Source organism: Crocodylus siamensis, chromosome 14 (genome assembly GCF_052110815.1).
Source record: "Crocodylus siamensis isolate JL-2025a chromosome 14, ASM5211081v1, whole genome shotgun sequence".
NCBI classification, from domain to species: domain Eukaryota; kingdom Metazoa; phylum Chordata; order Crocodylia; family Crocodylidae; genus Crocodylus; species Crocodylus siamensis.
The window spans coordinates 23,026,103-23,040,313 of NC_143408.1; the positions used below are offsets into that span (position 1 = coordinate 23,026,103).

At 44.0% G+C, this 14,211-nt stretch overlaps 1 long non-coding RNA gene across 1 annotated transcript in view; it reads left to right on the forward strand.

Moving 5' to 3' along the window:
* Positions 1–14,211, forward strand: part of LOC149853460 (uncharacterized) — a 187,457-nt gene that overhangs the window by 123,637 nt on the left and 49,609 nt on the right. Inside the window, exons 9-12 of the long non-coding RNA XR_016439209.1 lie at positions 6,217–6,472; positions 7,801–7,835; positions 11,588–11,648; positions 12,378–12,429. This is a non-coding gene — a long non-coding RNA (uncharacterized LOC149853460). The remainder of the gene's footprint in view (positions 1–6,216; positions 6,473–7,800; positions 7,836–11,587; positions 11,649–12,377; positions 12,430–14,211) is intronic.

Sequence of the window (14,211 nt, forward strand, 5' to 3'; positions counted from 1 at the left end):
GGGCCTAATCATGGCTTTTGGGTCAGGAGCTAGGTCTGAGGGACACACCAAGTTTAAAAGCATCTATGTTTAGTGGTAGGATATATCCTCCTGAAGGTGAAGAAAGATGTATGTCTGGTAGAATCACTTTGATTGCTGCTGTATCAGATGCAAGCATCTCATAATGCAAAATAAGGAAGCTAAGGCCAGGTACCTTCATCAAATATTGGTTCTGTTATGGCTGTGCTGGAAAGAGCTATGGTCAGCCAGACTTCTTGCCAATAAATTGCAGTGTGACTTAGCATGATTTTCTCTCTGCTTTTTATTTGTTTTATTTTCTTGCCTGCCATCCTATTCCTGGCTATGGCTCAACTTTCCACAATAAAGAGGACTTTGCTCTTGGGGTTCAGCAGAAACCCTTCTTTGGTTTCCATCCCTTCTGTGGTCAGAATGTCTCCCAAGAACATAAAAACAAGAACAAATTGGTTTCAGTCTGTCTGCCTTCTCCACAGCCACCCCTGTTCTAGCAGGTTGGATTATTGGGTCCTCCAAGAGTGCGTGGCTTTCCCTCATTAGCTTTGCAGGTCAGGCACTGTCAAAAAGCATTTCCCCAGCGCAGCTTATGGTTCAGACCCCCCTACAAGGCGTTCGCACACCTGTGTTCCCGATCCCATGGGCTGAATGCTGCTGTTCTCAGATATGCTCAAGAGACTTTTCAGGAGCAATGTAGAAACATTTCCAGTGAAGTGGCACTTAGTGTGTCTATGCTTGGTGAGCAATGCTGCCTCCCTCTTTGCTTATGTTGGAGAGAGCATTTATGACTAAAGGGAAAAACACTAAAAGTAGCTTGCGTGTGCCCTTGTTCAGCTCTGTCATGGGGGGGGTGGGGGGGGAAAGGTAGCCTGGTGGTTAAAGCTCTTGACTGAGATTGCCAGTGTGGATTTAATTCCTGGCTTTGCCGGCCTACTCCCCTTATGGCTTTGGGCAAGTTCTTCAGCTTCCTTTCTCCCATGTGTAGAATGGGGATGCTGATTATCCCTAACCTGCAGGGGCATTTTGGGAATGCATGCATTCATGTTTATGAGGCCTTGGGTACAGTGGGCATGAGCATCTGCCTAGATTAAATTAGGTTTTTCTGTACTCAGCTTCCTCTGAATTCATCGCAGAGTTCCTGACTCCCAGCTTGTGCCTTCACCACACGAGTGAGGTGGAGACAGTTATATATTTGTCTGAGCCCCTTGTTATAAGGGTGGCAACATGAGTTTCCATTCCCATTTGTGTTCCCTCCTAGCAGTCAATTTGCCATTGCCCTTTTTATTTCCCACCCAACTCATAATAAACCTGCTCCAAAATACAAAAGATTTCTCTTCTGGTGATTTCCCAGCTTGGTGCGAATGCTTGCTAGACTTTTTTTTTTTTTTCTCTCTCTCTCTCCCGGCTTTATTTCAATAGAGAGAAATGTAGTCCTTGCTCCCAGTGAAAAATTGCGTTGGCAGCCAGGGTTATTTTGTCGGACGTGTCGCTTTAAGTGGCGCCTTTGCCATCTGTTCTGTCTGCTAATTATGAATGCAAAACAAACGTAACTCACAATTGCTTCATTTAAAATAAGGGAGACTGCAACGACTGAAATGTTCTTTCTTTTTTCCATCAGATGCTGCTTTCTTTCCTCTCTCTGTTTCACACCCTCAGCGGGGTAGGAGCCCGTGTCTCCTGTTCGTGTTCGGGTAATAGGGATTGCCGGGCGAGGTCAGCGCAGGGATACTGACCTCGCCCAGGAGCTGGTTCCCAACAGGGGTCAGTGCCATCTGCTTCAGAGGAAGGTGCAAGACATCCAGGAGTGAGCATTTACTGGGGAATTTTTAAGGGAAAGACCCTTCCTGGCAGAAAGATGGGCAGCAGAACCTGATGCTTGAATCACGAGAGCCTGAGTCTCGTTTCATTTACGCTGCTGGAGGTTGTGACTGGTGTAGACCCTGTTAAGATATGAACCACTTCTTAGGTCGCTCTCTTCCCAGAAACTGGACGCTAGAAGAACTGTGGCAAAAAGCTGTAAGGTGCAGGGTTCACTTGCTGCTATCTCCAACCGCACAAGTTAATTAATGACTCCTCTTCTTTCCCCCCGATGATGGGCTCAGAGGCATTCCTCCTTCAAACTGTCTCCCACCCCAAGATCAGCCGTCCTTTAATTGCCGCGAGCTTGCAAGGAAATGACTCCCCTTCAGCCAGCTCTGCAAACCCGGAGCATGAGCATCAGCAAAGCTGCTTCTAAGCCAGCCCCGGCCAAGGTTCATGAGACTAGTCGGGAAAGTATCACTGGAAGCGCAGGCACAGATTGAGGTGACCTAGATTTTGAAAGCGAAGATGAGATAAAACGCTCGCTCTGCTCTCTTCTAAGGGGACATGAAGCCAAAAGCCAGAGCAGCGAAGCAATTTCTCTCACTGCATCACGGAAGAAAAGGGGATTTTAGTCCTTTCCTTATGTAGCTCCATTGACTCGAAGCCTCCTGTTCCCCCTTGTTTCACTCTTGCACTTTCTGTTTCTTTCTTCTGTGTTTCCAAGAGCGGACAGAGACGTGGCCCTGATTTTTTTTCCCCCCCCTCCTGATAATAGCTGCAGCTTTCAGAAACACTGCTGCTTTGTTCTGTCCTCCTTGCTTATGGTATTGAACGTGTAGATACATGCCTTTTACCCCCAGCCATCACTGGCGCTACCAGAATCAACACATTCCTTTTTATTTGAACTCCAGTTTCAGTGTGGGAGGGAATGGAGCCGCCGCTGCTTTTATACCTACCAGAAGAAATCTTCAAGATAAAGCACTTTCTTCTTGTGAAGCCAGTGTGGGACTCTTTCCTTTCCTTCCAAGACATTTGGAAATCCCGTTAGCTTCTTTTATGGGAATTTCCATGAAGAATTAGAGTGAAGCTCTTTTCTGTTCTGCATCTCTGCATAGCTGGTTGTGTGGGGCAAGGACTTATTTTTCTAAATAACGTGTCTGAAACCCTTACACTCCCAGCAAACTGATGTGGCCCTTCAGCCCACTGGGGCGCATTACCACATGGGGGGCTATCAGAGCAGACCTTGAAAGCTAGTTACAATGGCTTTGGTCCAGAATGACAGGTCCTACACTTAGACTCCTTTGAGCAATTGGATCCCAATCCCGATCCCAGCTCTGTAGATCGAGGCCACTCGTGCTGCAAAAACAGTTTATACTGGAAAGGTTCTAGGACTTTTTTTCCTAAGACTCAAAGCTTTGCAGTGTCCCAGGGCTGGAAAATGCTCTTGTGTCTTAAGCAGTGGATGAGACCCAGGAGATATGAAATACATTCCTGGCACTCTCGCACACTTCCTCTCTGACCTTGGGGAGTTGCTCATTCTCTCTGCGCCTCTGTTCTTCATTAGTAACATTTAATGCTGGCAAGTCTTAGGATTTCAGCTCCTGGAGTCATGTTCTTGTTATGTGAGGGAGTCAGCTGGAATTTTTCTTTTTTTTATTGTGCGGGTGGGGAAGAGGGACATCATAACACCAAACATAAATCTCCTCTTCCTCCCTCCCCCCAAAGGATGACAAATAAGAACATGAGAACAGCTGGGGTTGGTGATACTGAGAAGTAAAGGCAAAATACGTATTGCTCCTCATTTTCATGGGGTGTCCATGCACAAGTCTCACAGAACGGATCAGAGAGGCCAACTTTACATACTCCCAGGGTTTTATTTTAACAAGCTCGTGATAAATCAGTCCTCCTATTGGTATCAGCTGCCTCGTTGCGGAGAGCTAGTTCTAAATGACAGATGCTAAACAAGTGACAGGACTTGATGGGCTATAGACATGACCTTCTGATAGATGAGGCAGACATTGCTGCCAGCGCTGGAAAGAGAATCATCTACTGGAGCCGATTTTACATGAGGCATGGACATATAACACAACTAATACCAGTTGTTTCAGGCCATTTGATACAATGATAGATGTGTTGACAGAATAATGCACAATTCCAGTGGTACTGTTTTGAAGGTTGACTAATAGAAATGTAGGACAGCCACTCATCTTCTTAAAGGTCATCTTTTATTTATTTGTTTATTTTTCTAATTTCTCAATCCAGTTGGATATAAATGCAAGCCGTATATTTTTTGGCAGAAGGGCATTTTTATGGCCACGAAGAGGTGGCTGGAGGAATTAACCTTACATTCTTTTTACGTTATCCATGCGTAGGTGTGAGCATTTCTTTTCTCCCTGCAAGGCACATTGCAGGCAGTGGCAGCTCAAGGGCTAACGCTTGGGTGGGGCTCTGTAACTTGTCCCAGCTGCACGCACATGCGCGTTACGGGATGGGCACTTGCACTTCCCCTTGGCTTCTGAGGCTGCTAAGCACCTCTTGTAAGCATATGGCACCTTGTAAAATCAGACCCTAATTGGCCTTCCCCAAAGTACCGCTCTCCAAACTATTCACTGAAGGGCCCCTTACTGCTGATTTGGATGCTAGCTTGCCTGTGTGCAGTGTACAGCCCGGGGCACTCATGTGGCTGTTCTAATATTGATCCTGCAGGTCATGAATATTGTATAGAGTTGGGATAATGGATGGAAGAGAGACTCGCTCAGTTCTTATTCAGTCTGTCCCCTGGTCAGGGCAGCTGGGTTTCGCTATCACCCAACATTTTCTTGGTGTTTAGTCTAGAATTTCCCTTTTGTCTCAACTCATTCCTAGTTACAACCCCCCTGCAAGGGCCAAAAGATAAGCGTTTTACTACAATACTTATCCAAGTATATGAAGGTTTTATCAAAAGCCATGGCAAGTGTGATGCATTGGCATCTGGGTCTCACTGTTCCCTGCCTCGCTGAATTTTTAACTACCAACCTGAAGTCTGGACTTCCACTGTGTTATTTAGATGGCCTTTTCCTGGGGTAATTCCTTGCAATTCAACGTGTGCCCTTTCCTAACCCTGGCAGTCATTCAGACCCCTTTTTTCCTAGAAATGGGAATTTAAAAGCACACAATCATGTCAGTGTGGCAGACTAGACCTAGGCACACCTGCTGTGCTGGGCTGGGTTAGCATTGTGCCATTATTCTGTTGCAATCATTGTGAAACCTCCTGGTGGACCTAGAACATCAAGCATCAATGCAGGCCTGGTTTTCTTGCCTGGCATGCCTAACGCAACTTTTATTTGCTTGTCCATTGCTTGGGTCCTACGGTGACGGGCATGACAAATCTTGAGCTATTCTAACACGGTAGCAGCAGCAAGATGATTGAGGTATTGCAATATAACAAAAAACAAGAGGTGGACTCATAAAGCAAGCAGTTTGGATCCATTGGTCCAAGGATCTGAAGTACTCCAGGACCTCCCCCATTACTAGGTTGTTCTAGTTCTGATTTCACGTAACTTATTGAACGTCCCATCAAGGCAGAGAGAAGAACACATGCCAAACCTGTGGTAAATGTGTTCAGGGACCAACTCTCTACTGTCAACCTGTATAGCAATAGTTCAAAGTGTCCTTACTTTTTTTTTTTTTTTTTACTCCTTTTTAAAACATAATTTGCTGCTAATATGTTATTTCTGGTGGGGAATATACCACATTTAACACCTTCTCTCTAGCTAGCTGGCACTTGAGTAACATGTCAGGAATGTGCTGAATATTTCCTACCTCGACTGGGGATTCATCCCCTCTTTGCACATTTCTAAGCCAACCTTGCCACTGGATGGCTTTTCTCCATGACTTATAACCAAGTTTTGGCTTTTGCCGCAGGAATGCGCTAGCCTGCTTGCCCAGAGCTGTAGGTGTTATCCAACTATATTTGCCCAAGACCCACAGCTTGGATTTCCTCTCCTAGTTTTCCAGTGACACAGTTCAAACACGTAGCTAGCCAGACATGCAACGAAGATAAAAGGTACACGTGACAGCGAAGAGTAACATTTAAAAATAATGATATACCTCCAGCTATAAAAGGAAGTCTTAACTATCTGCTTTCTTCAGGCTGAGTAAGAAACAGGTGCTTTGGGGACATGGGAATAAATGTATATAGTGGCTTTGAAAAATTCTCATTTAGCTCACAACCAAAATGACGATGTGCTTCTGTCTCGTTGCCCTGTGGACTGGGAGCTCCTTTGGAAACATCATGCAAAGTTGACCAGAACTGAAAGGGTTTGTGTTTTGTAAAGTACCTGTCGGGGTGGTCTTGATCTTACTTCGGCCTTGAAGTATTGCTATTCCTATTGCTAAATCTCTCTTCCTGTTCTTGTGCAGATCTCGCAGACACGGAGGCAAGCTAAGAGCCTGAGTGAAGGAATTTAATTTGACACAGGGGTTGTTTCTGGGGTTAAAATACTCAGTGTTACCCTCCAGGCAGCGCATACTTGTTTGGATTCAGATCCAAACCACATGAAAGCCCATGGACTTTGACTCAGTACTTTGCTGCATTCCCTGACTTGAGGAGGAGGAGAAAGCTGTGGTTTTCAGAACAAGGGACTGGAGCACTGGATGGCGTGGTAGTGATTGAAAGGTAATGCCATTCAAAGGCTGGGCAGCGGCAGTGTTCACGTGGGTTGCCACAGACCATTGTTACAACTGCCTCTTTCTTGGTGCTCAGTCATTGATTTTAATGAACAGGAAACTAGGCTGCTCTCTTTACCATAACCAATGTTGGACTCCTGTGGATGAGCAGACGGTTCCCCTTAACTATCAGTTCAGCGCACTTCAACAGCAGGAAAAAAACCATTTGAAGACTTGAAATGATCTCTGGAAGTTAAAACTGCAAAATCTGGTTTGAGGGCAGTAAGGCTTGACTCCAGCTTGTGTCTGTTGCTTGAATTAAATCGGACTCAATCTTTTTTGAAGTTTATAACAGTTTGGTAAACTTAAAAAAAAAAAAAAAAGCCACAAAATACTAGACTTTCTGTTTTTCAGCCAAAATAGGAAACGGATACCAAGATGTTGAGCCCAGACTCTTTCTCCTGGACATGGGATTCACTAAACAAATACGTTGGGTGAAGCCGTAAGACTTTTTTTGTCAAGATGCTTTACCACAGACGGTCAAATCTTTGAGCCTTCACCCACTGCTGGCTTGAACCTGGTTTACTAGCTGCTATTTCTGACATGGGAGGCATCCAGTTTGTTGGTGCTAATGAGAGCACGTCATGAGCTTGCAGACCAAGGCTGTGGGGAGAGATTTTTGTTCCCAAATCTATCAAAGGCAGAGATGGGGACACAACAGAGTGGTACCGTTGAGCCCTTGTGATGAGCCGGCTGGTTTTGGAGGGTGTACAGTCTGTTTCTTTCTCCGTCACCGTACAGCGCGGCAATACTCATGAATAAATCTGAAAGTGTTTCACAGGGGGATTATATAATATTATCCCCTTCTTGCAGGTGAGGAAAAGAAGGTGCTAAGATGTTAAATGATTTAGCAGGAGTCAGGCTGCACAGGGCTCAATGGGTCTGGATGAGGAAGGACTGAATCTACAGTGTTTGTAAGAGCTGGGTGCAGTGAGAGTTGGTGTTTCAAAGACAAACCCATCAGCTGCCAAGTCGTCCCCAGGACCCTGCAGGCAAAGGCACCAGACACAAGTACAAGCATTAGCACAGGGCCCAGCTTACACCCCTTTCTTCTACATGGGTGTGAGAATTTAGCAACGAGAGCTCATCAAAGGAACAGCTGCCTGTGGACAGCTCAAAGTCCAGAGAGAGCAATTTGTAGAGCACTCGAGTAAGTTTGAGGGAAGATATGGATGACTTCAATTTGGAGGAGTTCTTAATTCACCTCTCTTTTCTTAAGCAATCACTTCCTTTGTTAAGTGAGTGGTTTTAACTAGTTCCCTTCCTATTTTGTTTCAGATGCTTGATACCACACCTAAAGCTCAGCAACTCAGGTGAGTCAAATGTCCTTCTCCCCTGCAGACTTTATTCTTAACAATTAGGGGCGGTTTTGCGTGCAATCTGAGTAGAAAGAGGTTCAGAAGTCTTCAACTGCAGTCTGAACCAGAGGTTTGTTTGCATTTGCCCGAGCAAATACTTTGCAGAAAAGACCCCCCCCCCCCCCACACACACACCAAAAAAAAATCACAAAAATGTAGACCCAGCTTAGTATTTCAGGCCTACCTTTAACATTTTGAAAAACTCGGCCCTTACAATGATGATGACCTGACCTGACTGCTCAAGACCTTCAAGCCGATAGATTGACCGCCTCATTGAAATACCTTCCATGTTGCAGGGTTGTTGGTTGTAGCTGTGTTGGTCTACAGACATAGTCGGGCAAGGGTCTTTGGGTAGATGTGATACCTTGGAGACCTCAAAGCAGCAGAGTCTCCCAATTCCTGAGAAAGGGTGTTTATGCCTGAAACCTTGCAAATAACTTTTTCCAGCTATTTAGTTGGTCTACTAAAAGAGATCACATCTACACAAAGAACCCTGCCTAGCTGAAATACCTACATTGGATTTATTATTTGAGTGTCTCCATCCATTACTGCCCCAAGAGCTTTTTAAAAATGACTGAATGTTATTATACCCACTTTATGGGCTGGGTAATTGCAGGTGAGAAGCTGTTAGTTAACCTGTACAAGACCATAGTAAGTTGGTGGTAGAAGTCCTAGTAGAACTCAGGTGTCCGGCGTGCAATGGGGATCCTCTCCAAAGAGACCCATCTTTCTGACTCAGGATTTAAGACCCCTTATCATACCCACCTGTAGCCACGTAGGCCTTCACTAATTTAAGGTGGTTTCTTAAAAGTGCCCTTCAGTTCTCCAGGCTCTATGACCTTCATGACATGTCACTAAAAGTTTTGGATTGCAATGTTGCCGGCAACATGCTCTCTAACTTTGGGTCTAACTTCCTGGCCTGTGAGAATCTCTCCTTGAAGAGTGCAACCTTTGCATTGTTAAGTTTACTGCGGTGCAGGGTGCAGAGGACAGTAAATTGCCACAATGGCAGAAATAGACCTACTAAACACCACAAAGGAAGCTCTTGCTTATATAGGCCTTGGTTATATTGGTTTTGATGGAAGATGCCGGCCAAGTTATGCTTCCCGTCAAGCTGATGCATTCGGTTTTGCCCGTCCTCCTCCTACCTACATCAAGTCATTACTTAAAGTTCAGCAGAGTGACAACTAAACGTCAGAAAGCCCATCGCTATGACAAATTTAGGACTGTCCCACAGTTTTGTGGTGCTTGGTTGTGAGTCTTGCAGGGCCTTGGAAGCTGAATCTTTTTTCCTGCTCAACCTACGGGATTCCCAGTACTGTCAGTATGAAGCTGCCTATGGAACAAAGAGATTGTGCAGTTGTCGGTGGATCCTGTTGCTACAGATTGACAGGCAAGTCCTACCCCATTTGTACAAGAGGACCAACAATGTGATCAAGCCTTGGAGCTGCTGTAACACTCCTCCACCTGTTTGTAGGAGGGAGGCAGCAAAAGGGACTTCATTGCATCTCCTGTTTTGCAGATGGTGCACTATGCTGGCTTTCTCCAGTGTCACACAACAGACGTTTGCAGGCAGGCGCATGAGGAGGAGCGTATCCAGGGGCTCTGCTCAGATCTGTTCACCACAACCTGCATGCAGTGGGTCCTGCGACAGTCCAGAGCCCGTAATACGAGGTGTCTGGGCTGTACATCTGCTCAGACGCTAGCCTCTGAACATGGGCAGAGGACTTGGCTCCCCTACACAAATAAGTTACTTAAGCGAAATTGAGCCCATGTGGCCCTGCTTTTTCGGGAGAGAAGAACAATGGCTCAGTGGCTACCACACTGAAATTGGAAACAGCCCTCAACTGCTCCGTGACAGAGCAAATCATCTTCATCTCTCTGTCTTCATTTACATGGTTATACAATGGCCATTATAATGCTCCTTAAAACATGTTGGGGTTTTGGATGCCCTAAAACTGCTGAGCATTGTTGTTAACCTCAACTTTACCGAGGCCTTGGGAAGCTGTGAGTTAAAACCAGGGCTGTGTGAAGCCAGAGGAACAAGACAACCCCTGGGGATCAGGAGGAAGGTGCATTTCATAAGGTTATAGCATTTCCCCCGGGAAGCTGACTCAAGCAAGCACCCAGTATTTGATTTTAGATTTCTATAACTGTAGCATTAAAAGGATTTCATCTGTGGGGGAAGAATCTCAAAAAAACCCCAGAGTCTGAAAACCGAAACGCTGCTTAATGCTCCTAGATGCACATCCCAGGAGTATTCAGGGGGCAGTTATACCAATCCGTCCATCGGCGCGACAGCAGTTTAGAGATCCTGACCTGAGAGGAAAGACTGTAAAAGTATCGCCTGTAGCCTTTTAAAGAAAGAAAATGTTAATTTTGCCCAAACCAAATGTTGATTTACGTCAGCTCCCATTTAAGGTGAGTAACATTCCCAACTGTCTGTGGTTTTATTTATTTTCTAATGAGCTTTTCTCTCTCCTTTTTTTTTTAAAAAAAAAAGGAAAATGATTTCCTCCCTCCTCCCCGCCCTCCCTGAAATTTGCAGCTTATGAATCCGCACATTAGAAAAGAAAAATGGTTGTTTAATATGTATGTCTGACCCCACTGTGCTGGGAGAATGAGATACTTTGTGGTACAGAACGTCTGGTGGCATAGGCTGGGTCCGACATTGTTAGATCTGGCAGGGATTCAGACATCTGCCAGGGGATGTGGGATTTTGTTATAAGAAGTGGGAGAGAGAGCGAGGGAGAGGGAGTGAGAGAGCACGACTGACACACAGCGAGCGAGACGCAAGAAAGCTTAGGGAGGTTTGCAGCTCTCTACATACGCCTGTGTAACACGTCCTCTTTAAAATTCCCTTACTAAGCTCAGCTCCTATATTTTATATTCAGAACGCAGGTCCCCGCCCCCCACACTCCTCCCCACCTACCACCACCCTCTCTCCCTTTAACTTGTTAAGTTTGAAAGATGATATATACACACAGTTTGCTTTGCCAGTCAGCCCGTTTAAGGCCAAGATTAATGCAGTGGATTGGTGCAGTGGTGTCGCAGTGGTGCGTGATCGGAATACAAGATGGAATATAGGGGGAAAAGGCCAAGAATTGTGCCTGTGTTCTGAGTTTACACAAGTCCTCTTTAGCAACTTGTCTGATTTTTTTTTTTTTAAATTTTTTTTTTTAACGTAGTGTATGCGTGTGTGTCTGTGTGTACGTGTGTGTGTGTGTGTGTGTGTGTCCGTCCCCAAATGGCCAGTGAATAAAACATTTTTCCAGCTTTTAAACAGTCTCATTTCCCCCCGGTCTTCCCCTCCCCACCCTTTTTCCTTTTGTTAAATTAGTGGGTTAAATTAGTTGCCTGACTTTTTTTTTTTTTTGGGGGGGGGGGGGAAGATGCCAGGAGGGAAGAGAGACCGGGGTGGGGGCTTAATAGTTTTCATTGTGACTTCTACAGAGTTGGTCTCTTTCCAGTTGTTCACATCTCAGCATGTGGAATTATTGTGCTTTCTCCCAATTTGCCACAGAATTGGCAGTCGCCTGACATTGTTAGTCATTTGAAACTTATTTGGGTTTGATTTGATTTTTTTTTTTCCCCTAATTTATTTTATTTCAAACCAGGGCTTGTAAAACAAAAGAAAATTGTGGCAAGATGGTCCCCTGACCCCTCCCATTTTTCACTTCCCCCCCTTCATTTTTTTTTTTTTTTAGTTGACTACCGGAGAATTAATACCACCCCCCCATAGGAGGGAGTGGCCTTTTAGTGATCAAGGTATGTTGGATTTTTTTTTTTTAAGTTGTGTGTTACTATGTTAATAGTGTGGGGAAGAGACTTGACTCAGAGGTACTGGACGGGGGGTGGGGGGGCATGAATTACCCTAGAAATGCTATACCTTGAAATAACTCAAGGGAAAATAGTTGCTGCCTCACTTGAGCTGCTTTCAAAATCTTGCTGTGCGTTTTTTTTTTTTTCTTTTCCTTTTTTTTTTTTTAAAAGCTTTCCATAGAGAGAAGGGGGGGGGGGGGGAAGAAACCAAGCCAAAAAAATTTTGAAGGCTTGATCTTGGCTTCTATACAAACAGATGTTGCCTGTCATTCCGTTGTTAAGCAGGCACCAGATTGGAGCAAGCAGCAGTTTAGGGGGAACTGCAGCGGAGTTGGAAAGTGGGAGGGAAAGATATATATAATTTTTTTTTTCTGCTGTGCACATAAATATTTTTTCCCCCGGAATTACCTTTAATTACAACAGAGCCTCTTTGAATTGTTGTTTTATTTTTTTTATTTTTTTTTTTTTTTAATCCAAAAAAAATTTTTTTAGTGGGCAAAAGAAACCCAAAACAAAAGCGGAAAAAGCATTAGCAGCTCACCCTAATATACCAAAGCGGCTTTTTGCTTTTTTTGTATTTGTTGCTTTTTGTTCTTGTTGCTTTAGGGAGGGGGGTTGGGGGTTTTTTTTTACCGGGTTTTATTTTATTTTTTTTAATTATTTTTTTGCATGTAGGTGAACATGTATAGGACAGGGGGTTCTGTTGGAAATGCTTAAGGCATTCTCGGTAAGTGAATGTTTACAATGAATTAGGTCAGGGTTTCTGTCGCTTTTCTTGCTGCAGACCCCGTTTCTGACAGGTTTGCAACTAAGTTTCTGTAAGTAGAATTATGAAAGTTGAAGGCCTTTTTGTCGCCTTTCCAAGTTTTAGCAACATTGTAAGAACAAGAATCACATTGTTTATACAGTAGAAATTCTAACGAAACACGGATACTCTCCATATTGTCGCTCTTTTGTGTGCTGCATGTGCTTGCGGATTTAATCCCCCTGGTTTTTTTTTATGCTCTTTTTTAAAATTTCCCTCTTTATATTTTTCCGCTTTTCTAATCTAATTGCGGCATGCTCGGGGGGGGGAAAAGACATGGGAGTTTTGAACTGAAAGAGTTAAAAGTTTCTTGGCACGAAAGCAGCAGTTTAGCAACAGATCAATTCATTTAATGAAAGAAATCACAGACCAAGCCATCTGATTTTGAAATTTCACATTATGCTTTCACTTTAAAACAAATCTTCCATTTTCCTTTCCCCTTGATTAATCAACGCTGCTCTTGTTTGTCTGTTGATTTTTCATAGAAACTTTGTCTATAGTCAGACTTTTCCCCCCTTACTGTATACATAGCATATGTCTGTGTGTTGTGGTATAGTCTTCATTTGCTATTTATACATATTGCACTTACCACTACCGTAAGCAGTCGACTATAAACCTCTGCACATACACCAGCTTGCAATGGCAGAGTTTTTCTTCTTCATGATTATTTTGTTTGAAATAAAATTTAATATTTCAATGTGCAGACTATATAAACTATCATCAAGGTGCTAGGTAAGATATTAGTCCCTAGCTGTCCTGGATTGCTAAACCTGCACTTGGTGTATACACACATGTATGTGTAAACATGCAAGGCTAACTCCAGATACAATATTTGACGGTGAGCAACAACTAATATGTAATCTATAGATGAAGATGCATTGTTGGATATACCTGATGTACATCCCAAGCTCATTGTATACCAACTTTGTGCGTATACATGTGTGCACAGACTGAAAGTTTCTATCATTTAATACTCAGAATGTGCTAAATAGATCATATTTATGGCATCGCATTTTTCCTGGCTATTTAAAGCCTGAAAAGAATCCTTAAGTAATGTTTTTGTTGGTTCATTTAGTGCATTTGAGTATAAATTCAAGTTCGGATAGGGTTTTTTGGGGAGGGGTAGCTACGTTCCATAAAATAAAGTAAAATAAAGCATTGGGAAGGTTGTTTTGTCTGTTGCCGTCTTCAATTTATGCAACCTTCCTTTAAAAAAAAAAAAGAAGTCACTTAGCTCACAATAAATGAATGTGTTTGGTGAAACAATTGCAGCCCCGTATTGAATTTTGATGGAGGCTTCTGCGCCGTGATGCCGAGTCTTTTCGTGGCGGTGTTGCGTCAACAGAAAGGCCACGATGCTTGGGTATGGATGAGCTCCTATCAGAGGAAAGCAGCATAAGGGTGGTGATGGGGAGAACCTTCTTTGTTAGGCTAAAAAATATATAACCCTCCCTCCCCACCCCCTCCCCACCGCCCAGCAAAATCCCCTCTCCAAAAATACATGAGTGAAAGAGAGAGAATAGGAGTGAGAGAAAATGGGGATTATATAAAAAAAATTACACCCTCCACCCCTTATGTGACTATGGTGGATCATAGACCTTGACATTTATCATGTCTTGTTCTTAGTAGTGTTCCCCACCCCCCCCACCCCCTGTTTTACTGGAGCTTGTCAGGGCTCTGAGCAAAAGGAGCACCCCCAAAATA